This window comes from Hyla sarda, unplaced genomic scaffold, assembly GCF_029499605.1.
Source record: "Hyla sarda isolate aHylSar1 unplaced genomic scaffold, aHylSar1.hap1 scaffold_723, whole genome shotgun sequence".
NCBI lineage: Eukaryota > Metazoa > Chordata > Amphibia > Anura > Hylidae > Hyla > Hyla sarda.
This window is the reverse complement of record NW_026610744.1, coordinates 74088-99561: the sequence shown is the minus strand read 5'-3', so window position 1 is coordinate 99561 and position 25474 is coordinate 74088. Positions and strand designations below refer to the sequence as shown.

General features: G+C 45.4%; 9 non-coding genes across 9 annotated transcripts; all 9 read left to right on the top strand.

Moving 5' to 3' along the window:
* Positions 1–150: 150 nt before the first annotated feature.
* Positions 151–341, top strand: LOC130344633 (U2 spliceosomal RNA). Its single transcript, XR_008883520.1, has one exon. It is a non-coding gene; the product is annotated as a U2 spliceosomal RNA (small nuclear RNA).
* Positions 342–2428: 2087 nt separating this feature from the next.
* LOC130344631 (U2 spliceosomal RNA) lies at positions 2429–2619 on the top strand. The gene has a single exon (XR_008883518.1). It is a non-coding gene; the product is annotated as a U2 spliceosomal RNA (small nuclear RNA).
* A 7191-nt stretch (positions 2620–9810) lies between these two features.
* On the top strand, positions 9811–10000 carry LOC130344660 (U2 spliceosomal RNA). Its single transcript, XR_008883545.1, has one exon. It is a non-coding gene; the product is annotated as a U2 spliceosomal RNA (small nuclear RNA).
* Positions 10001–12088: 2088 nt separating this feature from the next.
* On the top strand, positions 12089–12279 carry LOC130344630 (U2 spliceosomal RNA). Its single transcript, XR_008883517.1, has one exon. It is a non-coding gene; the product is annotated as a U2 spliceosomal RNA (small nuclear RNA).
* A 2072-nt stretch (positions 12280–14351) lies between these two features.
* LOC130344658 (U2 spliceosomal RNA) lies at positions 14352–14541 on the top strand. The gene has a single exon (XR_008883543.1). It is a non-coding gene; the product is annotated as a U2 spliceosomal RNA (small nuclear RNA).
* A 2095-nt stretch (positions 14542–16636) lies between these two features.
* On the top strand, positions 16637–16827 carry LOC130344628 (U2 spliceosomal RNA). The gene has a single exon (XR_008883516.1). It is a non-coding gene; the product is annotated as a U2 spliceosomal RNA (small nuclear RNA).
* A 2089-nt stretch (positions 16828–18916) lies between these two features.
* On the top strand, positions 18917–19107 carry LOC130344627 (U2 spliceosomal RNA). The gene has a single exon (XR_008883515.1). It is a non-coding gene; the product is annotated as a U2 spliceosomal RNA (small nuclear RNA).
* Positions 19108–21186: 2079 nt separating this feature from the next.
* On the top strand, positions 21187–21377 carry LOC130344590 (U2 spliceosomal RNA). Its single transcript, XR_008883489.1, has one exon. It is a non-coding gene; the product is annotated as a U2 spliceosomal RNA (small nuclear RNA).
* A 2088-nt stretch (positions 21378–23465) lies between these two features.
* Positions 23466–23656, top strand: LOC130344626 (U2 spliceosomal RNA). The gene has a single exon (XR_008883514.1). It is a non-coding gene; the product is annotated as a U2 spliceosomal RNA (small nuclear RNA).
* The last annotated feature ends 1818 nt before the right edge of the window (positions 23657–25474 follow it).

Below are 25474 nucleotides of genomic sequence, written 5' to 3'. Positions count from 1 at the left end.
TGGTATGGGTTTAGGTTCTGCTGTGTGTACTGGTGGTTGACTGCCCCCCAGCCCAGAGTGTGCATGGAAAATTGTCTGGCAGCCTCCCTGACAGCAAGCAGTGATAGTGCCCATGAAGGGGACCTTGTTGGGCCCGCCCCTTTCACGGTTATCGCTTCTCGGCCTTTTGGCTAAGATCAAGTGTAGTATCTGTTCTTATCAGTTTAATATCTGATACGTCCCCTATCTGGGGACCATATATTAAATGGATTTTTGAGAACGGGGGCCGATTTCGAAGCTTGCTTCCGTCGCCCTATGCATTGACCCGATATGGCAGTATCTTCGGGTACAGTGCACCACCCCCTTACAGGGTTAAAAAGAAAGATTCCTACTTTCATTGCTACCTGCTTGCTGGCTAGCCAGCTAGCCAGCCCTGTGGGCCTTGCTGCTGCTGCAGCCAAAAAACAAAAGGTGGTGCTGCTGCTGCTTCTGCTGCTTCTGCTTCTGCTTGTGTCTGGCCCCTGTTGGAGCGTCCAGGCACAGGACTTCTGCTGCTGCTGACTAAATGGCCTCCTTAATTGGATCATTTGAGTAGCCAGCACACCTGTGCAGGTAGGGCATGACATGATAGGCAGCTGCCTTGATAGCGGGTGGGTGCTGAATGTTCCTAATTGACAAAATAAGATTAATGCTTATGAAGAAATATAAAATCTCATCCCTTCCCCAATATCGCGCCACACCCCTACCCCTTAATTCCCTGGTTGAACTTGATGGACATATGTCTTTTTTCGACCGTACTAACTATGTAACTATGTAACATAACATGGGGGGGGGGGGTCTCCTGGCTGTTCACACAGGTGTGTCATTGCTGTACATTGACCATGCATTGCTTCTGTGGTATTGCAAAGGCAAAGACAAATGCTTCCAGCCATCCATTGCACTAATGGATTGGTCATCAGCTGGCTGTCTATGTCCCGCATCAATATAGACCAAAGTACAGAGGGTTAGGCTATGCTATTGTGCACCTACCTGATGCATCAGAAGGTGCGAGGCCCTTGCTAAATTCTGTGCACAGACTTTGAGATCTATGCTTTAGACTGTATCTAAACCTGCTCCAACATGGACTGACATTCTGGCCTACTTTCAGCCGATGCGACTTGTCTGTCGCTGAACAGTCGCTTTTTATGTATTCAGCACCTATGTATAATGTTGTAAAAATGCTCTAGAAGCTAAAGTCGCAGAAATGTCACACATATTTGGCCTGCAACTTTCTGTGCGACAAATTCAGACAGGAAAAATCAGTATAAATCCTTAGAAAATTATCCCCCAGTGTCTCCATCTGCTGGCGGTATTGAATAAGCATTGCTGCACTGATGGGGTATGCATTAGACGAAAAAAAAGAAGAAAAAGAAGAATAATACGCCCAGAAAAGAGGCGAAAAGGAGAAAAACGTAAAAAAACGTGAAAAAAAAGTAAGAGGAAGAGAAGGGAAAAAAAGGTGGAAATGGGTTTAAAAGTGATTTCGGCGGAGAAATATATATATATATATATATATATATATATATATATATATATATGCGCACACACACACATAGATATAAACGTATTCTCCGTTGAGATATTGCAGCCGCTGCTGTGTCCAGGCCCAGGAGCCTTAGCACTGTGCTGTGATGTCACTCAATACCACTGACATCACTAGGTGTAAACAACATCTCTCCTTTGCTGTGTATGTGACTATGGAGCTGTTTGGTGATGTCGTCTATTACGGCCTTCATAGAAGCAACAGGAGATTGTTGCATCCATCTTGAACCCTCAGAACTACAGTGCTATGATGTCACTCACTTCCACAGGCCTTGCAGAGTGTAAACAACAACAACCCAGCTTTGTTGTGTATGTAACCATAGGGATTTGTGATGTCACCTAGAACCTTCACAGCAGCGACAGCTTTATGAGGAGCATCAGCACTGCTCTGCCTGAGCAGAACCATCACCGCCATAGGTTGTCAAATAACCCGGATTTAACCCACACAGGTAAGTCCAATGGGGTGCAGGCATGTCCTCTATGCTTACAGCTTCCCGTGGGTGTTGGTTTGATACCGTTTGGGGACAGCCAAGGAGGCATCTGCAGGCAACAAAGGTAGGTGTGTGCTTGTGTGTGTGTTTCCTATGCAGATCCTAAGCCCAGTGTCACATGCAAGTAGGAGGAGTAAGAAGGGTTCCTGGCAAATCCGGGTTATGGATTGCATTTAAAAAGGCCCCGTGGGAGTGCAATGGGCCCCTGTCTTGCTGCTTAGCAATAATGGTATGGGTTTAGGTTCTGCTGTGTGTACTGGTGGTTGACTGCCCCCCAGCCCAGAGTGTGCATGGAAAATTGTCTGGCAGCCTCCCTGACAGCAAGCAGTGATAGTGCCCATGAAGGGGACCTTGTTGGGCCCGCCCCTTTCACGGTTATCGCTTCTCGGCCTTTTGGCTAAGATCAAGTGTAGTATCTGTTCTTATCAGTTTAATATCTGATACGTCCCCTATCTGGGGACCATATATTAAATGGATTTTTGAGAACGGGGGCCGATTTCGAAGCTTGCTTCCGTCGCCCTATGCATTGACCCGATATGGCAGTATCTTCGGGTACAGTGCACCACCCCCTTACAGGGTTAAAAAGAAAGATTCCTACTTTCATTGCTACCTGCTTGCTGGCTAGCCAGCTAGCCAGCCCTGTGGGCCTTGCTGCTGCTGCAGCCAAAAAACAAAAGGTGGTGCTGCTGCTGCTTCTGCTGCTTCTGCTTCTGCTTGTGTCTGGCCCCTGTTGGAGCGTCCAGGCACAGGACTTCTGCTGCTGCTGACTAAATGGCCTCCTTAATTGGATCATTTGAGTAGCCAGCACACCTGTGCAGGTAGGGCATGACATGATAGGCAGCTGCCTTGATAGCGGGTGGGTGCTGAATGTTCCTAATTGACAAAATAAGATTAATGCTTATGAAGAAATATAAAATCTCATCCCTTCCCCAATATCGCGCCACACCCCTACCCCTTAATTCCCTGGTTGAACTTGATGGACATATGTCTTTTTTCGACCGTACTAACTATGTAACTATGTAACATAACATGGGGGGGGGGGTCTCCTGGCTGTTCACACAGGTGTGTCATTGCTGTACATTGACCATGCATTGCTTCTGTGGTATTGCAAAGGCAAAGACAAATGCTTCCAGCCATCCATTGCACTAATGGATTGGTCATCAGCTGGCTGTCTATGTCCCGCATCAATATAGACCAAAGTACAGAGGGTTAGGCTATGCTATTGTGCACCTACCTGATGCATCAGAAGGTGCGAGGCCCTTGCTAAATTCTGTGCACAGACTTTGAGATCTATGCTTTAGACTGTATCTAAACCTGCTCCAACATGGACTGACATTCTGGCCTACTTTCAGCCGATGCGACTTGTCTGTCGCTGAACAGTCGCTTTTTATGTATTCAGCACCTATGTATAATGTTGTAAAAATGCTCTAGAAGCTAAAGTCGCAGAAATGTCACACATATTTGGCCTGCAACTTTCTGTGCGACAAATTCAGACAGGAAAAATCAGTATAAATCCTTAGAAAATTATCCCCCAGTGTCTCCATCTGCTGGCGGTATTGAATAAGCATTGCTGCACTGATGGGGTATGCATTAGACGAAAAAAAAGAAGAAAAAGAAGAATAATACGCCCAGAAAAGAGGCGAAAAGGAGAAAAACGTAAAAAAACGTGAAAAAAAAGTAAAAGGAAGAGAAGGGAAAAAAAGGTGGAAATGGGTTTAAAAGTGATTTCGGCGGAGAAATATATATATATATATATATATATATATATATATATATATATATATATATGCGCACACACACACACATAGATATAAACGTATTCTCCGTTGAGATATTGCAGCCGCTGCTGTGTCCAGGCCCAGGAGCCTTAGCACTGTGCTGTGATGTCACTCAATACCACTGACATCACTAGGTGTAAACAACATCTCTCCTTTGCTGTGTATGTGACTATGGAGCTGTTTGGTGATGTCGTCTATTACGGCCTTCATAGAAGCAACAGGAGATTGTTGCATCCATCTTGAACCCTCAGAACTACAGTGCTATGATGTCACTCACTTCCACAGGCCTTGCAGAGTGTAAACAACAACAACCCAGCTTTGTTGTGTATGTAACCATAGGGATTTGTGATGTCACCTAGAACCTTCACAGCAGCGACAGCTTTATGAGGAGCATCAGCACTGCTCTGCCTGAGCAGAACCATCACCGCCATAGGTTGTCAAATAACCCGGATTTAACCCACACAGGTAAGTCCAATGGGGTGCAGGCATGTCCTCTATGCTTACAGCTTCCCGTGGGTGTTGGTTTGATACCGTTTGGGGACAGCCAAGGAGGCATCTGCAGGCAACAAAGGTAGGTGTGTGCTTGTGTGTGTGTTTCCTATGCAGATCCTAAGCCCAGTGTCACATGCAAGTAGGAGGAGTAAGAAGGGTTCCTGGCAAATCCGGGTTATGGATTGCATTTAAAAAGGCCCCGTGGGAGTGCAATGGGCCCCTGTCTTGCTGCTTAGCAATAATGGTATGGGTTTAGGTTCTGCTGTGTGTACTGGTGGTTGACTGCCCCCCAGCCCAGAGTGTGCATGGAAAATTGTCTGGCAGCCTCCCTGACAGCAAGCAGTGATAGTGCCCATGAAGGGGACCTTGTTGGGCCCGCCCCTTTCACGGTTATCGCTTCTCGGCCTTTTGGCTAAGATCAAGTGTCTTGCCCTAAGGTATTCGGGTACCCCTCTCCTCGGCCTTGTGGGATCGCCCAGGTTTATTGCCTGGGCTTCACCCACCTGCTGCTATTGGGGAGAGGGCTTAGTCCCAGGATAACGGGAAGGTGATCATCGGAGGACGGGTCTGCCGGAGAGGATGGCTAATGCGCCGAACGCTCCTAATACAGTACGGCTGTTTATCGAGGAGGAAAAGAGGAGTGCCTACGGGATTTTGCATGTCCAGCAGAAGGTCGTGGAAGGAGTGCTGAGGATGCCGCATGCTTCCATCTTCTGTGTCCAGGTCTTTCCCAGCCAAGGATTCTTTGACGTGACCTTCTACAACCTGGATGATCTCCGTACCTGTCTCTACCGGAGTAAGGAGAATGCTTCTCACCCTGACCTACAAGGGATCCGATTCATTTCCTGCGAGGCTCGGCCTAAGAAAGTTCCAGTGGTAGTGCATATGTACAACCCTTTTGTGCGGGATGAGGAGATCCAGACCTTTCTAAGAAGGTATTGTGTGTCTGTTTCTGGTGCGGAGAGGAAAAATAACATCCTGGGGACTTTCACAGGCATGAGACGTTTTTGGGTGGAGTTTAGGCCTGCCCCCGAGGGTGGTGCTGAAGGTTTTTGTCACCCCCCGCAGAACTTTGCGATAGGGAACAACAGGGGGTTTCTGCACTACCCGGGGATGCCAAGTTTTTGCCGGGACTGTTTTTGCTTTGGTCATACCAGAGAGAACTGTACAACCGGGCAGGTTTGCAGGAACTGCCACAAGCCTGATCACCGCACTGCAGACTGTCCCGAGAAACGCAAGTGTCATTTCTGTGGTTCTTCGGATCACCTGGCTAGGAGTTGCCCCACTTACCAGTCCGGGGCACCCCGATCATATGCAATGGCTCTTCGAGGTGGGACAGTTCCTGAGGACTCCAATGCTGCCAGGGCAGGCGATGCAGAGGTTAGCGTGCTGACCAGTGAAGCAGAGTCTGCCCCTGTTTTTCCTTCCATTTCTAGGTCTGTTCCGGATGCTTTGGTGGCAGAGGGGGAGAAGGCGGAGTCTGTTTCGGGGGCATCTGTTTCGGAGGCCTCTGATCCCCCAGAGGAGATGACTGTGGACAAAGAATCCTTGAAGAGAAAGATGCCGGTGGAAGAATCGGAGGATGACTGTCCGACTCCTCAGAGTCAAAGGATTGAGGACTTTCCTAGCCCGGGAAGGGAGGAGGCAGGTGGAGGGTCGTCATGTCAGATTGATTCTGACTCCTCTTTATCCTCCCTGGGCACAGGTTATTTGGAGGAATGTTCAGTCAAAAAATTGACAAAGACTCTTAAGTTTAAGGAAGGGGAGGCAAAAAATAAGGGTAGAGGTCGGGGAAAGGCTAGGCCTCCTTTTGATAATGCTTGATTTTGTATTTCCTTTTTTTCCTTCAAATGTTTGAATGAGTTTAACAATTGGTTCTCTAAATGTCCGCAGTATTAGATCTTTAGAAAGGAGATCCGCCATTTTTGATTTACTTTCTAGATATTCTTTTGATGTTCTAGGTCTCCAGGAGTGCTGCTTGGATGGGGAGCCAAATATCTCCTGGCCTTATGGGCAATCGGTATGGTCTGGTTCAATGGAACGTAATTCGGGGGTGGGGATTTTGTTCAAAAGTAATGAGTTTGTTGTTAAAAAAGTTGTCCATATTGTTCCGGGTAGGGTATTATTAGTGCATTTTATTTTCAGGGGTTTCACATATAAAGTAATTAATGTTTATGCTCCAACTGGGAGGAAGGAAAGAGGGGAGGTGTTTGAGAAATTATATTTCTTTTTGAGTGGGAGGGATGATGTGTTCCTTATAGGGGATTTCAATTGTATAATAACAGAGGGGGATAGGAGTAGTACTACGGTGGGTGGTGGGTCTGGTTTAGACAGTACTAGTAAGCAGCTTAAAGAGATTGTAAATTTATTTGGGTTAAAGGATTCCTTTGTTGCCCATAATGATGGTACTATCGGTTATACATATTTTTCTAACAATACAAGTTCGCGTATTGATTTCATTTTTGTCTCAAAACTAATGTCTGTTTCTAATTTCAGACGGAGGAGGTTACCGTTCACGGATCATGCCTGGATTGAGTGTGTGGTAAAAGGTGGTGGTCTAAGTGAGTATGGAAAGGGTGTTTGGAAGTTGAATGTGTCTTTATTGGATAATGAATGTGTATTACAAGAATATAGGGAGCGTTTTGATGGATGGGTGTTGAGGAAGGATGCATTTTATAGTGTGGTTGAGTGGTGGGAGTGGGTGAAGTTAGAGACTAAAAGGTTTTTTATTAAAAAAGGGTGTGAGAAAGGGAGGAAAGATAGAGAAGAGTATGAGAGATGGCAAAGAAGGTTAGAGTATTTGTATGAATTGAGGCGTTTGGGGATGAGTGTTGAGAAGGAGATTGAGGAAGCTCGTGGAAGTGTGAATGAGTGTCTGGAGAGGAATGGAAGGAAGATTATTGCACAGGCTAGGGTTGAAGTGAAAGAGAAGGATGAGAAATGTAGCAAATTTTTCTTTAAAAAGGCATTCAGTAAAAAAACTGAGATGATGAGTGTTTTTACGAATGATGGGGTAGAGGTCTTTGGTAAGGATGAGGTGTTAGAGGAAGTGTGGAAGTTTTATTCTGATTTATTCACGGAGAAGGAGCGGGACGTGACTCTAGAGGAGGAATGTTTGGGATATGTGGATAAGCGTTTGGATGAAATTGATGGGTTCTTTATGGAAGAGGATGTGAGGAAGAGTGAGGTGGAGGATGCTGTGAATGGGATGAAGAAAGGAAAGGTGGCAGGGAGTGATGGTTTGCCTGTGGAATTTTATCTTGTGTTTTGGGATATGTTAGGGGATTATGTATGGGAGGTGTGTAAGGAAGTACTTAGGAGAGGGAAGTTATCTAAAAGTATGAGTGAGAGTGTGACTGTGTTATTGTTTAAAAAAGGGGATAAGAGGGATCTTAAAAATTGGAGGCCTATAGCGCTCTTGAATTGTGATTACAAAATTATTGCTAAAGTTATTGCGAATAGGTTAAAGGATGTGATTGATTGTATGGTAGGTGAGGAGCAAATGTGTACAGTGCCTGATCGTAGGATTTCTGAATGTCTGTTAGGTCTGAGGGATGTATTGTGGGACTGTAAAACTAGGAAGCAAGGTGTGGCTGTTGTTACGGTGGATTTTGAAAAAGCGTATGATAGGGTGGTGCATGATTTATTGTTTAGGGTTTTGAGGAGGATGAATGTGCCGGACAGAATGGTGAAGTGGATTGAATGTTTGTATAGGGACATTTATAGTAAGATTCAGGTCAATGGTTTTCTGAGTAGGGAAGTGAGTATAAAATCTGGAGTGCGGCAGGGGTGTCCCCTGTCGCCAATTCTTTTTATTTGTATGATTGAGCCTTTGTTGGGGATGATTAGGAGAGATAAGGTGATGCGGGGTATAGAAATACCTGGTAGTCATGGGAAGGATATGCGAGTGATTGGTTACATGGATGATGTTACTGTTGTATGTAAGTCAATGGCAGGGGTAAGGCGTGCTAAGTTATTGATTGAGTGTTTCTGTTTAATGAGTGGGTTTAAGCTTAATGTTGGGAAGAGTGGTTGTAAATTTTTTGAGGGGTGGGGAGAGAGTGGGTTGTGCGAGTGGCCTGTGAGAGAGGGGGGTGTGGAAGTGCTTGGGGTGGTGTTTGATAATGATTTGTATGGGAAAGAAAGTTGGGAGAGGGTTTTGGGGAGGGTGGGGAATAAAATAAACTTCTGGTCTTTAAGGACTTTATCGATTGAGGGAAGGATTCTGGTTATTAAAGCTGTTATAATTCCTATTTTGCTTTATGTTAATTATGTGTTTCCTCCACCGGATAGGTGTCTGGCAAGAATTATCAGGCAGATCTTTGTTTTCTTATGGAATTCAAGGATGGAGAAATTGAGTCGTGGGAAGGTGGTGAAAAGCAGAATGCATGGTGGGAAAGGAATGATGAATGTGGAAGTGTTCCTGGCTGTGAAGTATGTCAGTTTTTGTCTCGCTGTAAGTAAGAAGGAATGTGTGTTTGGGTGCATGGTAAGGTATTTGGCTGGTAATGTGTTGTTGAAATATAAGCTAATGGAAAGGGACTTAAGGGTACCTGTAAGTTTTGAGGTTCCTTGGTTCTATCAGAGAATAGGGCGGTGTGTCAGGAAAAATAATCTGGAATGTGTGACTGAATGGAATGATAGTAAGAAGGTGATGAAAGTGTTGGAGCAGAGAGAAACAGTGGAATGTGTGGGAGGTCTGTCTGAGAAGGATTGTAAGGTAGTGTGGAAAAATGTCAGTCACAAGGAACTGACAAATAAACAAAAGGACTTGTCTTGGATGTTAGCTCATGGGTGTCTGCCAACAAGGGAATTTCAGAGGAGAAGGAGATTGGTAGACAGTGAAGTGTGTCCCAGGGATGGTTGCGGTGGATGTGAGAATTATGTACATGTGTTTTGGGAGTGTGGTTATGCGAAGTCTGTGTGGAGAAAAATGTCTGGTCTAATTAAAAATCTTACTGGAATTGAAATCTTATCCTTTAATATGATGATGTTTGGTTTGTGTGCAGTGGAGAGAGAGAAGGCAAGAGTGTTATGGTTCATAGTAAATTGTGTAAAAGAGGTTCTGTGGGATGTAAGGAATATTAGGATTTTCAATCAAACTGAAGTAAGTGTGAAGGAGTGTCTGGGCATGATCCGTGGTAAAATTTACCTTTACGTATTATGTGATAGGAAAAACTATGGTTCTGATGATGCAGAGGGGATCTGGAAACACAAAAAATGGAAGTACTGGTTATGATTGTATTCTTATTTGTCTTTCTTTTTCTTTTCTTACAGATTATATCCTGATATGAAGGGACAGTTGGAGGGACAGAATCCGCTGCAATTTATTTTTTCTGAGGGAAAGTCATGAAGGGAAAGCTTTTTGTTATATGTACATGTAAAGACATGATTCCTGTATATATTGTATATGTCAAATATGTGTTATTCATGTGTTTTCAGATGAATATGTAATTTTTTGAATGATTTACTTGGTTATGTATTGTATATTTCCTTTTCAATAAAAAAAAAAAAAAAAAAAAAAAATCTGTTCTTATCAGTTTAATATCTGATACGTCCCCTATCTGGGGACCATATATTAAATGGATTTTTGAGAACGGGGGCCGATTTCGAAGCTTGCTTCCGTCGCCCTATGCATTGACCCGATATGGCAGTATCTTCGGGTACAGTGCACCACCCCCTTACAGGGTTAAAAAGAAAGATTCCTACTTTCATTGCTACCTGCTTGCTGGCTAGCCAGCTAGCCAGCCCTGTGGGCCTTGCTGCTGCTGCAGCCAAAAAACAAAAGGTGGTGCTGCTGCTGCTTCTGCTGCTTCTGCTTCTGCTTGTGTCTGGCCCCTGTTGGAGCGTCCAGGCACAGGACTTCTGCTGCTGCTGACTAAATGGCCTCCTTAATTGGATCATTTGAGTAGCCAGCACACCTGTGCAGGTAGGGCATGACATGATAGGCAGCTGCCTTGATAGCGGGTGGGTGCTGAATGTTCCTAATTGACAAAATAAGATTAATGCTTATGAAGAAATATAAAATCTCATCCCTTCCCCAATATCGCGCCACACCCCTACCCCTTAATTCCCTGGTTGAACTTGATGGACATATGTCTTTTTTCGACCGTACTAACTATGTAACTATGTAACATAACATGGGGGGGGGGGTCTCCTGGCTGTTCACACAGGTGTGTCATTGCTGTACATTGACCATGCATTGCTTCTGTGGTATTGCAAAGGCAAAGACAAATGCTTCCAGCCATCCATTGCACTAATGGATTGGTCATCAGCTGGCTGTCTATGTCCCGCATCAATATAGACCAAAGTACAGAGGGTTAGGCTATGCTATTGTGCACCTACCTGATGCATCAGAAGGTGCGAGGCCCTTGCTAAATTCTGTGCACAGACTTTGAGATCTATGCTTTAGACTGTATCTAAACCTGCTCCAACATGGACTGACATTCTGGCCTACTTTCAGCCGATGCGACTTGTCTGTCGCTGAACAGTCGCTTTTTATGTATTCAGCACCTATGTATAATGTTGTAAAAATGCTCTAGAAGCTAAAGTCGCAGAAATGTCACACATATTTGGCCTGCAACTTTCTGTGCGACAAATTCAGACAGGAAAAATCAGTATAAATCCTTAGAAAATTATCCCCCAGTGTCTCCATCTGCTGGCGGTATTGAATAAGCATTGCTGCACTGATGGGGTATGCATTAGACGAAAAAAAAGAAGAAAAAGAAGAATAATACGCCCAGAAAAGAGGCGAAAAGGAGAAAAACGTAAAAAAACGTGAAAAAAAAGTAAGAGGAAGAGAAGGGAAAAAAAGGTGGAAATGGGTTTAAAAGTGATTTCGGCGGAGAAATATATATATATATATATATATATATATATATATATATATATATATGCGCACACACACACATAGATATAAACGTATTCTCCGTTGAGATATTGCAGCCGCTGCTGTGTCCAGGCCCAGGAGCCTTAGCACTGTGCTGTGATGTCACTCAATACCACTGACATCACTAGGTGTAAACAACATCTCTCCTTTGCTGTGTATGTGACTATGGAGCTGTTTGGTGATGTCGTCTATTACGGCCTTCATAGAAGCAACAGGAGATTGTTGCATCCATCTTGAACCCTCAGAACTACAGTGCTATGATGTCACTCACTTCCACAGGCCTTGCAGAGTGTAAACAACAACAACCCAGCTTTGTTGTGTATGTAACCATAGGGATTTGTGATGTCACCTAGAACCTTCACAGCAGCGACAGCTTTATGAGGAGCATCAGCACTGCTCTGCCTGAGCAGAACCATCACCGCCATAGGTTGTCAAATAACCCGGATTTAACCCACACAGGTAAGTCCAATGGGGTGCAGGCATGTCCTCTATGCTTACAGCTTCCCGTGGGTGTTGGTTTGATACCGTTTGGGGACAGCCAAGGAGGCATCTGCAGGCAACAAAGGTAGGTGTGTGCTTGTGTGTGTGTTTCCTATGCAGATCCTAAGCCCAGTGTCACATGCAAGTAGGAGGAGTAAGAAGGGTTCCTGGCAAATCCGGGTTATGGATTGCATTTAAAAAGGCCCCGTGGGAGTGCAATGGGCCCCTGTCTTGCTGCTTAGCAATAATGGTATGGGTTTAGGTTCTGCTGTGTGTACTGGTGGTTGACTGCCCCCCAGCCCAGAGTGTGCATGGAAAATTGTCTGGCAGCCTCCCTGACAGCAAGCAGTGATAGTGCCCATGAAGGGGACCTTGTTGGGCCCGCCCCTTTCACGGTTATCGCTTCTCGGCCTTTTGGCTAAGATCAAGTGTAGTATCTGTTCTTATCAGTTTAATATCTGATACGTCCCCTATCTGGGGACCATATATTAAATGGATTTTTGAGAACGGGGGCCGATTTCGAAGCTTGCTTCCGTCGCCCTATGCATTGACCCGATATGGCAGTATCTTCGGGTACAGTGCACCACCCCCTTACAGGGTTAAAAAGAAAGATTCCTACTTTCATTGCTACCTGCTTGCTGGCTAGCCAGCTAGCCAGCCCTGTGGGCCTTGCTGCTGCTGCAGCCAAAAAACAAAAGGTGGTGCTGCTGCTGCTTCTGCTGCTTCTGCTTCTGCTTGTGTCTGGCCCCTGTTGGAGCGTCCAGGCACAGGACTTCTGCTGCTGCTGACTAAATGGCCTCCTTAATTGGATCATTTGAGTAGCCAGCACACCTGTGCAGGTAGGGCATGACATGATAGGCAGCTGCCTTGATAGCGGGTGGGTGCTGAATGTTCCTAATTGACAAAATAAGATTAATGCTTATGAAGAAATATAAAATCTCATCCCTTCCCCAATATCGCGCCACACCCCTACCCCTTAATTCCCTGGTTGAACTTGATGGACATATGTCTTTTTTCGACCGTACTAACTATGTAACTATGTAACATAACATGGGGGGGGGGTCTCCTGGCTGTTCACACAGGTGTGTCATTGCTGTACATTGACCATGCATTGCTTCTGTGGTATTGCAAAGGCAAAGACAAATGCTTCCAGCCATCCATTGCACTAATGGATTGGTCATCAGCTGGCTGTCTATGTCCCGCATCAATATAGACCAAAGTACAGAGGGTTAGGCTATGCTATTGTGCACCTACCTGATGCATCAGAAGGTGCGAGGCCCTTGCTAAATTCTGTGCACAGACTTTGAGATCTATGCTTTAGACTGTATCTAAACCTGGACATTCTGGCCTACTTTCAGCCGATGCGACTTGTCTGTCGCTGAACAGTCGCTTTTTATGTATTCAGCACCTATGTATAATGTTGTAAAAATGCTCTAGAAGCTAAAGTCGCAGAAATGTCACACATATTTGGCCTGCAACTTTCTGTGCGACAAATTCAGACAGGAAAAATCAGTATAAATCCTTAGAAAATTATCCCCCAGTGTCTCCATCTGCTGGCGGTATTGAATAAGCATTGCTGCACTGATGGGGTATGCATTAGACGAAAAAAAAGAAGAAAAAGAAGAATAATACGCCCAGAAAAGAGGCGAAAAGGAGAAAAACGTAAAAAAACGTGAAAAAAAAGTAAGAGGAAGAGAAGGGAAAAAAAGGTGGAAATGGGTTTAAAAGTGATTTCGGCGGAGAAATATATATATATATATATATATATATATATATATATATATATATATGCGCACACACACACATAGATATAAACGTATTCTCCGTTGAGATATTGCAGCCGCTGCTGTGTCCAGGCCCAGGAGCCTTAGCACTGTGCTGTGATGTCACTCAATACCACTGACATCACTAGGTGTAAACAACATCTCTCCTTTGCTGTGTATGTGACTATGGAGCTGTTTGGTGATGTCGTCTATTACGGCCTTCATAGAAGCAACAGGAGATTGTTGCATCCATCTTGAACCCTCAGAACTACAGTGCTATGATGTCACTCACTTCCACAGGCCTTGCAGAGTGTAAACAACAACAACCCAGCTTTGTTGTGTATGTAACCATAGGGATTTGTGATGTCACCTAGAACCTTCACAGCAGCGACAGCTTTATGAGGAGCATCAGCACTGCTCTGCCTGAGCAGAACCATCACCGCCATAGGTTGTCAAATAACCCGGATTTAACCCACACAGGTAAGTCCAATGGGGTGCAGGCATGTCCTCTATGCTTACAGCTTCCCGTGGGTGTTGGTTTGATACCGTTTGGGGACAGCCAAGGAGGCATCTGCAGGCAACAAAGGTAGGTGTGTGCTTGTGTGTGTGTTTCCTATGCAGATCCTAAGCCCAGTGTCACATGCAAGTAGGAGGAGTAAGAAGGGTTCCTGGCAAATCCGGGTTATGGATTGCATTTAAAAAGGCCCCGTGGGAGTGCAATGGGCCCCTGTCTTGCTGCTTAGCAATAATGGTATGGGTTTAGGTTCTGCTGTGTGTACTGGTGGTTGACTGCCCCCCAGCCCAGAGTGTGCATGGAAAATTGTCTGGCAGCCTCCTGACAGCAAGCAGTGATAGTGCCCATGAAGGGGACCTTGTTGGGCCCGCCCCTTTCACGGTTATCGCTTCTCGGCCTTTTGGCTAAGATCAAGTGTAGTATCTGTTCTTATCAGTTTAATATCTGATACGTCCCCTATCTGGGGACCATATATTAAATGATTTTTGAGAACGGGGGCCGATTTCGAAGCTTGCTTCCGTCGCCCTATGCATTGACCCGATATGGCAGTATCTTCGGGTACAGTGCACCACCCCCTTACAGGGTTAAAAAGAAAGATTCCTACTTTCATTGCTACCTGCTTGCTGGCTAGCCAGCTAGCCAGCCCTGTGGGCCTTGCTGCTGCTGCTGCAGCCAAAAAACAAAAGGTGGTGCTGCTGCTGCTTCTGCTGCTTCTGCTTCTGCTTGTGTCTGGCCCCTGTTGGAGCGTCCAGGCACAGGACTTCTGCTGCTGCTGACTAAATGGCCTCCTTAATTGGATCATTTGAGTAGCCAGCACACCTGTGCAGGTAGGGCATGACATGATAGGCAGCTGCCTTGATAGCGGGTGGGTGCTGAATGTTCCTAATTGACAAAATAAGATTAATGCTTATGAAGAAATATAAAATCTCATCCCTTCCCCAATATCGCGCCACACCCCTACCCCTTAATTCCCTGGTTGAACTTGATGGACATATGTCTTTTTTCGACCGTACTAACTATGTAACTATGTAACATAACATGGGGGGGGGGGTCTCCTGGCTGTTCACACAGGTGTGTCATTGCTGTACATTGACCATGCATTGCTTCTGTGGTATTGCAAAGGCAAAGGACAAATGCTTCCAGCCATCCATTGCACTAATGGATTGGTCATCAGCTGGCTGTCTATGTCCCGCATCAATATAGACCAAAGTACAGAGGGTTAGGCTATGCTATTGTGCACCTACCTGATGCATCAGAAGGTGCGAGGCCCTTGCTAAATTCTGTGCACAGACTTTGAGATCTATGCTTTAGACTGTATCTAAACCTGCTCCAACATGGACTGACATTCTGGCCTACTTTCAGCCGATGCGACTTGTCTGTCGCTGAACAGTCGCTTTTTATGTATTCAGCACCTATGTATAATGTTGTAAAAATGCTCTAGAAGCTAAAGTCGCAGAAATGTCACACATATTTGGCCTGCAACTTTCTGTGCGACAAATTCAGACAGGAAAAATCAGTATAAATCCTTAGAAAATTATCCCCCAGTGTCTCCATCTGCTGGCGGTATTGAATAAGCATTGCTGCACTGATGGGGGTATGCATTAGACGAAAAAAAAGAAGAAAAAGAAGAATAATACGCCCAGAAAAGAGGCGAAAAGGAGAAAAACGTAAAAAAACGTGAAAAAAAAGTAAGAGGAAGAGAAGGGAAAAAAAGGTGGAAATGGGTTTAAAAGTGATTTCGGCGGAGAAATATATATATATATATATATATATATATATATATATATATATATATATGCGCACACACACACATAGATATAAACGTATTCTCCGTTGAGATATTGCAGCCGCTGCTGTGTCCAGGCCCAGGAGCCTTAGCACTGTGCTGTGATGTCACTCAATACCACTGACATCACTAGGTGTAAACAACATCTCTCCTTTGCTGTGTATGTGACTATGGAGCTGTTTGGTGATGTCGTCTATTACGGCCTTCATAGAAGCAACAGGAGATTGTTGCATCCATCTTGAACCCTCAGAACTACAGTGCTATGATGTCACTCACTTCCACAGGCCTTGCAGAGTGTAAACAACAACAACCCAGCTTTGTTGTGTATGTAACCATAGGGATTTGTGATGTCACCTAGAACCTTCACAGCAGCGACAGCTTTATGAGGAGCATCAGCACTGCTCTGCCTGAGCAGAACCATCACCGCCATAGGTTGTCAAATAACCCGGATTTAACCCACACAGGTAAGTCCAATGGGGTGCAGGCATGTCCTCTATGCTTACAGCTTCCCGTGGGTGTTGGTTTGATACCGTTTGGGGACAGCCAAGGAGGCATCTGCAGGCAACAAAGGTAGGTGTGTGCTTGTGTGTGTGTTTCCTATGCAGATCCTAAGCCCAGTGTCACATGCAAGTAGGAGGAGTAAGAAGGGTTCCTGGCAAATCCGGGTTATGGATTGCATTTAAAAAGGCCCCGTGGGAGTGCAATGGGCCCCTGTCTTGCTGCTTAGCAATAATGGTATGGGTTTAGGTTCTGCTGTGTGTACTGGTGGTTGACTGCCCCCCAGCCCAGAGTGTGCATGGAAAATTGTCTGGCAGCCTCCCTGACAGCAAGCAGTGATAGTGCCCATGAAGGGGACCTTGTTGGGCCCGCCCCTTTCACGGTTATCGCTTCTCGGCCTTTTGGCTAAGATCAAGTGTAGTATCTGTTCTTATCAGTTTAATATCTGATACGTCCCCTATCTGGGGACCATATATTAAATGGATTTTTGAGAACGGGGGCCGATTTCGAAGCTTGCTTCCGTCGCCCTATGCATTGACCCGATATGGCAGTATCTTCGGGTACAGTGCACCACCCCCTTACAGGGTTAAAAAGAAAGATTCCTACTTTCATTGCTACCTGCTTGCTGGCTAGCCAGCTAGCCAGCCCTGTGGGCCTTGCTGCTGCTGCTGCAGCCAAAAAACAAAAGGTGGTGCTGCTGCTGCTTCTGCTGCTTCTGCTTCTGCTTGTGTCTGGCCCCTGTTGGAGCGTCCAGGCACAGGACTTCTGCTGCTGCTGACTAAATGGCCTCCTTAATTGGATCATTTGAGTAGCCAGCACACCTGTGCAGGTAGGGCATGACATGATAGGCAGCTGCCTTGATAGCGGGTGGGTGCTGAATGTTCCTAATTGACAAAATAAGATTAATGCTTATGAAGAAATATAAAATCTCATCCCTTCCCCAATATCGCGCCACACCCCTACCCCTTAATTCCCTGGTTGAACTTGATGGACATATGTCTTTTTTCGACCGTACTAACTATGTAACTATGTAACATAACATGGGGGGGGGGGTCTCCTGGCTGTTCACACAGGTGTGTCATTGCTGTACATTGACCATGCATTGCTTCTGTGGTATTGCAAAGGCAAAGACAAATGCTTCCAGCCATCCATTGCACTAATGGATTGGTCATCAGCTGGCTGTCTATGTCCCGCATCAATATAGACCAAAGTACAGAGGGTTAGGCTATGCTATTGTGCACCTACCTGATGCATCAGAAGGTGCGAGGCCCTTGCTAAATTCTGTGCACAGACTTTGAGATCTATGCTTTAGACTGTATCTAAACCTGCTCCAACATGGACTGACATTCTGGCCTACTTTCAGCCGATGCGACTTGTCTGTCGCTGAACAGTCGCTTTTTATGTATTCAGCACCTATGTATAATGTTGTAAAAATGCTCTAGAAGCTAAAGTCGCAGAAATGTCACACATATTTGGCCTGCAACTTTCTGTGCGACAAATTCAGACAGGAAAAATCAGTATAAATCCTTAGAAAATTATCCCCCAGTGTCTCCATCTGCTGGCGGTATTGAATAAGCATTGCTGCACTGATGGGGTATGCATTAGACGAAAAAAAAGAAGAAAAAGAAGAATAATACGCCCAGAAAAGAGGCGAAAAGGAGAAAAACGTAAAAAAACGTGAAAAAAAAGTAAGAGGAAGAGAAGGGAAAAAAAGGTGGAAATGGGTTTAAAAGTGATTTCGGCGGAGAAATATATATATATATATATATATATATATATATATATATATATATGCGCACACACACACATAGATATAAACGTATTCTCCGTTGAGATATTGCAGCCGCTGCTGTGTCCAGGCCCAGGAGCCTTAGCACTGTGCTGTGATGTCACTCAATACCACTGACATCACTAGGTGTAAACAACATCTCTCCTTTGCTGTGTATGTGACTATGGAGCTGTTTGGTGATGTCGTCTATTACGGCCTTCATAGAAGCAACAGGAGATTGTTGCATCCATCTTGAACCCTCAGAACTACAGTGCTATGATGTCACTCACTTCCACAGGCCTTGCAGAGTGTAAACAACAACAACCCAGCTTTGTTGTGTATGTAACCATAGGGATTTGTGATGTCACCTAGAACCTTCACAGCAGCGACAGCTTTATGAGGAGCATCAGCACTGCTCTGCCTGAGCAGAACCATCACCGCCATAGGTTGTCAAATAACCCGGATTTAACCCACACAGGTAAGTCCAATGGGGTGCAGGCATGTCCTCTATGCTTACAGCTTCCCGTGGGTGTTGGTTTGATACCGTTTGGGGACAGCCAAGGAGGCATCTGCAGGCAACAAAGGTAGGTGTGTGCTTGTGTGTGTGTTTCCTATGCAGATCCTAAGCCCAGTGTCACATGCAAGTAGGAGGAGTAAGAAGGGTTCCTGGCAAATCCGGGTTATGGATTGCATTTAAAAAGGCCCCGTGGGAGTGCAATGGGCCCCTGTCTTGCTGCTTAGCAATAATGGTATGGGTTTAGGTTCTGCTGTGTGTACTGGTGGTTGACTGCCCCCCAGCCCAGAGTGTGCATGGAAAATTGTCTGGCAGCCTCCCTGACAGCAAGCAGTGATAGTGCCCATGAAGGGGACCTTGTTGGGCCCGCCCCTTTCACGGTTATCGCTTCTCGGCCTTTTGGCTAAGATCAAGTGTAGTATCTGTTCTTATCAGTTTAATATCTGATACGTCCCCTATCTGGGGACCATATATTAAATGGATTTTTGAGAACGGGGGCCGATTTCGAAGCTTGCTTCCGTCGCCCTATGCATTGACCCGATATGGCAGTATCTTCGGGTACAGTGCACCACCCCCTTACAGGGTTAAAAAGAAAGATTCCTACTTTCATTGCTACCTGCTTGCTGGCTAGCCAGCTAGCCAGCCCTGTGGGCCTTGCTGCTGCTGCTGCAGCCAAAAAACAAAAGGTGGTGCTGCTGCTGCTTCTGCTGCTTCTGCTTCTGCTTGTGTCTGGCCCCTGTTGGAGCGTCCAGGCACAGGACTTCTGCTGCTGCTGACTAAATGGCCTCCTTAATTGGATCATTTGAGTAGCCAGCACACCTGTGCAGGTAGGGCATGACATGATAGGCAGCTGCCTTGATAGCGGGTGGGTGCTGAATGTTCCTAATTGACAAAATAAGATTAATGCTTATGAAGAAATATAAAATCTCATCCCTTCCCCAATATCGCGCCACACCCCTACCCCTTAATTCCCTGGTTGAACTTGATGGACATATGTCTTTTTTCGACCGTACTAACTATGTAACTATGTAACATAACATGGGGGGGGGGGTCTCCTGGCTGTTCACACAGGTGTGTCATTGCTGTACATTGACCATGCATTGCTTCTGTGGTATTGCAAAGGCAAAGACAAATGCTTCCAGCCATCCATTGCACTAATGGATTGGTCATCAGCTGGCTGTCTATGTCCCGCATCAATATAGACCAAAGTACAGAGGGTTAGGCTATGCTATTGTGCACCTACCTGATGCATCAGAAGGTGCGAGGCCCTTGCTAAATTCTGTGCACAGACTTTGAGATCTATGCTTTAGACTGTATCTAAACCTGCTCCAACATGGACTGACATTCTGGCCTACTTTCAGCCGATGCGACTTGTCTGTCGCTGAACAGTCGCTTTTTATGTATTCAGCACCTATGTATAATGTTGTAAAAATGCTCTAGAAGCTAAAGTCGCAGAAATGTCACACATATTTGGCCTGCAACTTTCTGTGCGACAAATTCAGACAGGAAAAATCAGTATAAATCCTTAGAAAATTATCCCCCAGTGTCTCCATCTGCTGGCGGTATTGAATAAGCATTGCTGCACTGATGGGGTATGCATTAGACGAAAAAAAAGAAGAAAAAGAAGAATAATACGCCCAGAAAAGAGGCGAAAAGGAGAAAAACGTAAAAAAACGTGAAAAAAAAGTAAGAGGAAGAGAAGGGAAAAAAAGGTGGAAATGGGTTTAAAAGTGATTTCGGCGGAGAAATATATATATATATATATATATATATATATATATGCGCACACACACACATAGATATAAACGTATAATACGTTGAGATCTTGCAGCCGCTGCTGTGTCCAGGCCCAGGAGCCTTAGCACTGTGCTGTGATGTCACTCAATACCACTGACATCACTAGGTGTAAACAACATCTCTCCTTTGCTGTGTATGTGACTATGGAGCTGTTTGGTGATGTCGTCTATTACGGCCTTCATAGAAGCAACAGGAGATTGTTGCATCCATCTTGAACCCTCAGAACTACAGTGCTATGATGTCACTCACTTCCACAGGCCTTGCAGAGTGTAAACAACAACAACCCAGCTTTGTTGTGTATGTAACCATAGGGATTTGTGATGTCACCTAGAACCTTCACAGCAGCGACAGCTTTATGAGGAGCATCAGCACTGCTCTGCCTGAGCAGAACCATCACCGCCATAGGTTGTCAAATAACCCGGATTTAACCCACACAGGTAAGTCCAATGGGGTGCAGGCATGTCCTCTATGCTTACAGCTTCCCGTGGGTGTTGGTTTGATACCGTTTGGGGACAGCCAAGGAGGCATCTGCAGGCAACAAAGGTAGGTGTGTGCTTGTGTGTGTGTTTCCTATGCAGATCCTAAGCCCAGTGTCACATGCAAGTAGGAGGAGTAAGAAGGGTTCCTGGCAAATCCGGGTTATGGATTGCATTTAAAAAGGCCCCGTGGGAGTGCAATGGGCCCCTGTCTTGCTGCTTAGCAATAATGGTATGGGTTTAGGTTCTGCTGTGTGTACTGGTGGTTGACTGCCCCCCAGCCCAGAGTGTGCATGGAAAATTGTCTGGCAGCCTCCCTGACAGCAAGCAGTGATAGTGCCCATGAAGGGGACCTTGTTGGGCCCGCCCCTTTCACGGTTATCGCTTCTCGGCCTTTTGGCTAAGATCAAGTGTAGTATCTGTTCTTATCAGTTTAATATCTGATACGTCCCCTATCTGGGGACCATATATTAAATGGATTTTTGAGAACGGGGGCCGATTTCGAAGCTTGCTTCCGTCGCCCTATGCATTGACCCGATATGGCAGTATCTTCGGGTACAGTGCACCACACCCTTACAGGGTTAAAAAGAAAGATTCCTGCTTTCATTGCTACCTGCTTGCTGGCTAGCCAGCTAGCCAGCCCTGTGGGCCTTGCTGCTGCTGCAGCCAAAAAACAAAAGGTGGTGCTGCTGCTGCTTCTGCTGCTTCTGCTTCTGCTTGTGTCTGGCCCCTGTTGGAGCGTCCAGGCACAGGACTTCTGCTGCTGCTGACTAAATGGCCTCCTTAATTGGATCATTTGAGTAGCCAGCACACCTGTGCAGGTAGGGCATGACATGATAGGCAGCTGCCTTGATAGCGGGTGGGTGCTGAATGTTCCTAATTGACAAAATAAGATTAATGCTTATGAAGAAATATAAAATCTCATCCCTTCCCCAATATCGCGCCACACCCCTACCCCTTAATTCCCTGGTTGAACTTGATGGACATATGTCTTTTTTCGACCGTACTAACTATGTAACTATGTAACATAACATGGGGGGGGGGGTCTCCTGGCTGTTCACACAGGTGTGTCATTGCTGTACATTGACCATGCATTGCTTCTGTGGTATTGCAAAGGCAAAGACAAATGCTTCCAGCCATCCATTGCACTAATGGATTGGTCATCAGCTGGCTGTCTATGTCCCGCATCAATATAGACCAAAGTACAGAGGGTTAGGCTATGCTATTGTGCACCTACCTGATGCATCAGAAGGTGCGAGGCCCTTGCTAAATTCTGTGCACAGACTTTGAGATCTATGCTTTAGACTGTATCTAAACCTGCTCCAACATGGACTGACATTCTGGCCTACTTTCAGCCGATGCGACTTGTCTGTCGCTGAACAGTCGCTTTTTATGTATTCAGCACCTATGTATAATGTTGTAAAAATGCTCTAGAAGCTAAAGTCGCAGAAATGTCACACATATTTGGCCTGCAACTTTCTGTGCGACAAATTCAGACAGGAAAAATCAGTATAAATCCTTAGAAAATTATCCCCCAGTGTCTCCATCTGCTGGCGGTATTGAATAAGCATTGCTGCACTGATGGGGTATGCATTAGACGAAAAAAAAGAAGAAAAAGAAGAATAATACGCCCAGAAAAGAGGCGAAAAGGAGAAAAACGTAAAAAAACGTGAAAAAAAAGTAAGAGGAAGAGAAGGGAAAAAAAGGTGGAAATGGGTTTAAAAGTGATTTCGGCGGAGAAATATATATATATATATATATATATATATATATATATATATATATATGCGCACACACACACATAGATATAAACGTATTCTCCGTTGAGATATTGCAGCCGCTGCTGTGTCCAGGCCCAGGAGCCTTAGCACTGTGCTGTGATGTCACTCAATACCACTGACATCACTAGGTGTAAACAACATCTCTCCTTTGCTGTGTATGTGACTATGGAGCTGTTTGGTGATGTCGTCTATTACGGCCTTCATAGAAGCAACAGGAGATTGTTGCATCCATCTTGAACCCTCAGAACTACAGTGCTATGATGTCACTCACTTCCACAGGCCTTGCAGAGTGTAAACAACAACAACCCAGCTTTGTTGTGTATGTAACCATAGGGATTTGTGATGTCACCTAGAACCTTCACAGCAGCGACAGCTTTATGAGGAGCATCAGCACTGCTCTGCCTGAGCAGAACCATCACCGCCATAGGTTGTCAAATAACCCGGATTTAACCCACACAGGTAAGTCCAATGGGGTGCAGGCATGTCCTCTATGCTTACAGCTTCCCGTGGGTGTTGGTTTGATACCGTTTGGGGACAGCCAAGGAGGCATCTGCAGGCAACAAAGGTAGGTGTGTGCTTGTGTGTGTGTTTCCTATGCAGATCCTAAGCCCAGTGTCACATGCAAGTAGGAGGAGTAAGAAGGGTTCCTGGCAAATCCGGGTTATGGATTGCATTTAAAAAGGCCCCGTGGGAGTGCAATGGGCCCCTGTCTTGCTGCTTAGCAATAATGGTATGGGTTTAGGTTCTGCTGTGTGTACTGGTGGTTGACTGCCCCCCAGCCCAGAGTGTGCATGGAAAATTGTCTGGCAGCCTCCCTGACAGCAAGCAGTGATAGTGCCCATGAAGGGGACCTTGTTGGGCCCGCCCCTTTCACGGTTATCGCTTCTCGGCCTTTTGGCTAAGATCAAGTGTAGTATCTGTTCTTATCAGTTTAATATCTGATACGTCCCCTATCTGGGGACCATATATTAAATGGATTTTTGAGAACGGGGGCCGATTTCGAAGCTTGCTTCCGTCGCCCTATGCATTGACCCGATATGGCAGTATCTTCGGGTACAGTGCACCACCCCCTTACAGGGTTAAAAAGAAAGATTCCTACTTTCATTGCTACCTGCTTGCTGGCTAGCCAGCTAGCCAGCCCTGTGGGCCTTGCTGCTGCTGCAGCCAAAAAACAAAAGGTGGTGCTGCTGCTGCTTCTGCTGCTTCTGCTTCTGCTTGTGTCTGGCCCCTGTTGGAGCGTCCAGGCACAGGACTTCTGCTGCTGCTGACTAAATGGCCTCCTTAATTGGATCATTTGAGTAGCCAGCACACCTGTGCAGGTAGGGCATGACATGATAGGCAGCTGCCTTGATAGCGGGTGGGTGCTGAATGTTCCTAATTGACAAAATAAGATTAATGCTTATGAAGAAATATAAAATCTCATCCCTTCCCCAATATCGCGCCACACCCCTACCCCTTAATTCCCTGGTTGAACTTGATGGACATATGTCTTTTTTCGACCGTACTAACTATGTAACTATGTAACATAACATGGGGGGGGGGTCTCCTGGCTGTTCACACAGGTGTGTCATTGCTGTACATTGACCATGCATTGCTTCTGTGGTATTGCAAAGGCAAAGACAAATGCTTCCAGCCATCCATTGCACTAATGGATTGGTCATCAGCTGGCTGTCTATGTCCCGCATCAATATAGACCAAAGTACAGAGGGTTAGGCTATGCTATTGTGCACCTACCTGATGCATCAGAAGGTGCGAGGCCCTTGCTAAATTCTGTGCACAGACTTTGAGATCTATGCTTTAGACTGTATCTAAACCTGCTCCAACATGGACTGACATTCTGGCCTACTTTCAGCCGATGCGACTTGTCTGTCGCTGAACAGTCGCTTTTTATGTATTCAGCACCTATGTATAATGTTGTAAAAATGCTCTAGAAGCTAAAGTCGCAGAAATGTCACACATATTTGGCCTGCAACTTTCTGTGCGACAAATTCAGACAGGAAAAATCAGTATAAATCCTTAGAAAATTATCCCCCAGTGTCTCCATCTGCTGGCGGTATTGAATAAGCATTGCTGCACTGATGGGGTATGCATTAGACGAAAAAAAAGAAGAAAAAGAAGAATAATACGCCCAGAAAAGAGGCGAAAAGGAGAAAAACGTAAAAAAACGTGAAAAAAAAGTAAGAGGAAGAGAAGGGAAAAAAAGGTGGAAATGGGTTTAAAAGTGATTTCGGCGGAGAAATATATATATATATATATATATATATATATATATATATATATATATGCGCACACACACACATAGATATAAACGTATTCTCCGTTGAGATATTGCAGCCGCTGCTGTGTCCAGGCCCAGGAGCCTTAGCACTGTGCTGTGATGTCACTCAATACCACTGACATCACTAGGTGTAAACAACATCTCTCCTTTGCTGTGTATGTGACTATGGAGCTGTTTGGTGATGTCGTCTATTACGGCCTTCATAGAAGCAACAGGAGATTGTTGCATCCATCTTGAACCCTCAGAACTACAGTGCTATGATGTCACTCACTTCCACAGGCCTTGCAGAGTGTAAACAACAACAACCCAGCTTTGTTGTGTATGTAACCATAGGGATTTGTGATGTCACCTAGAACCTTCACAGCAGCGACAGCTTTATGAGGAGCATCAGCACTGCTCTGCCTGAGCAGAACCATCACCGCCATAGGTTGTCAAATAACCCGGATTTAACCCACACAGGTAAGTCCAATGGGGTGCAGGCATGTCCTCTATGCTTACAGCTTCCCGTGGGTGTTGGTTTGATACCGTTTGGGGACAGCCAAGGAGGCATCTGCAGGCAACAAAGGTAGGTGTGTGCTTGTGTGTGTGTTTCCTATGCAGATCCTAAGC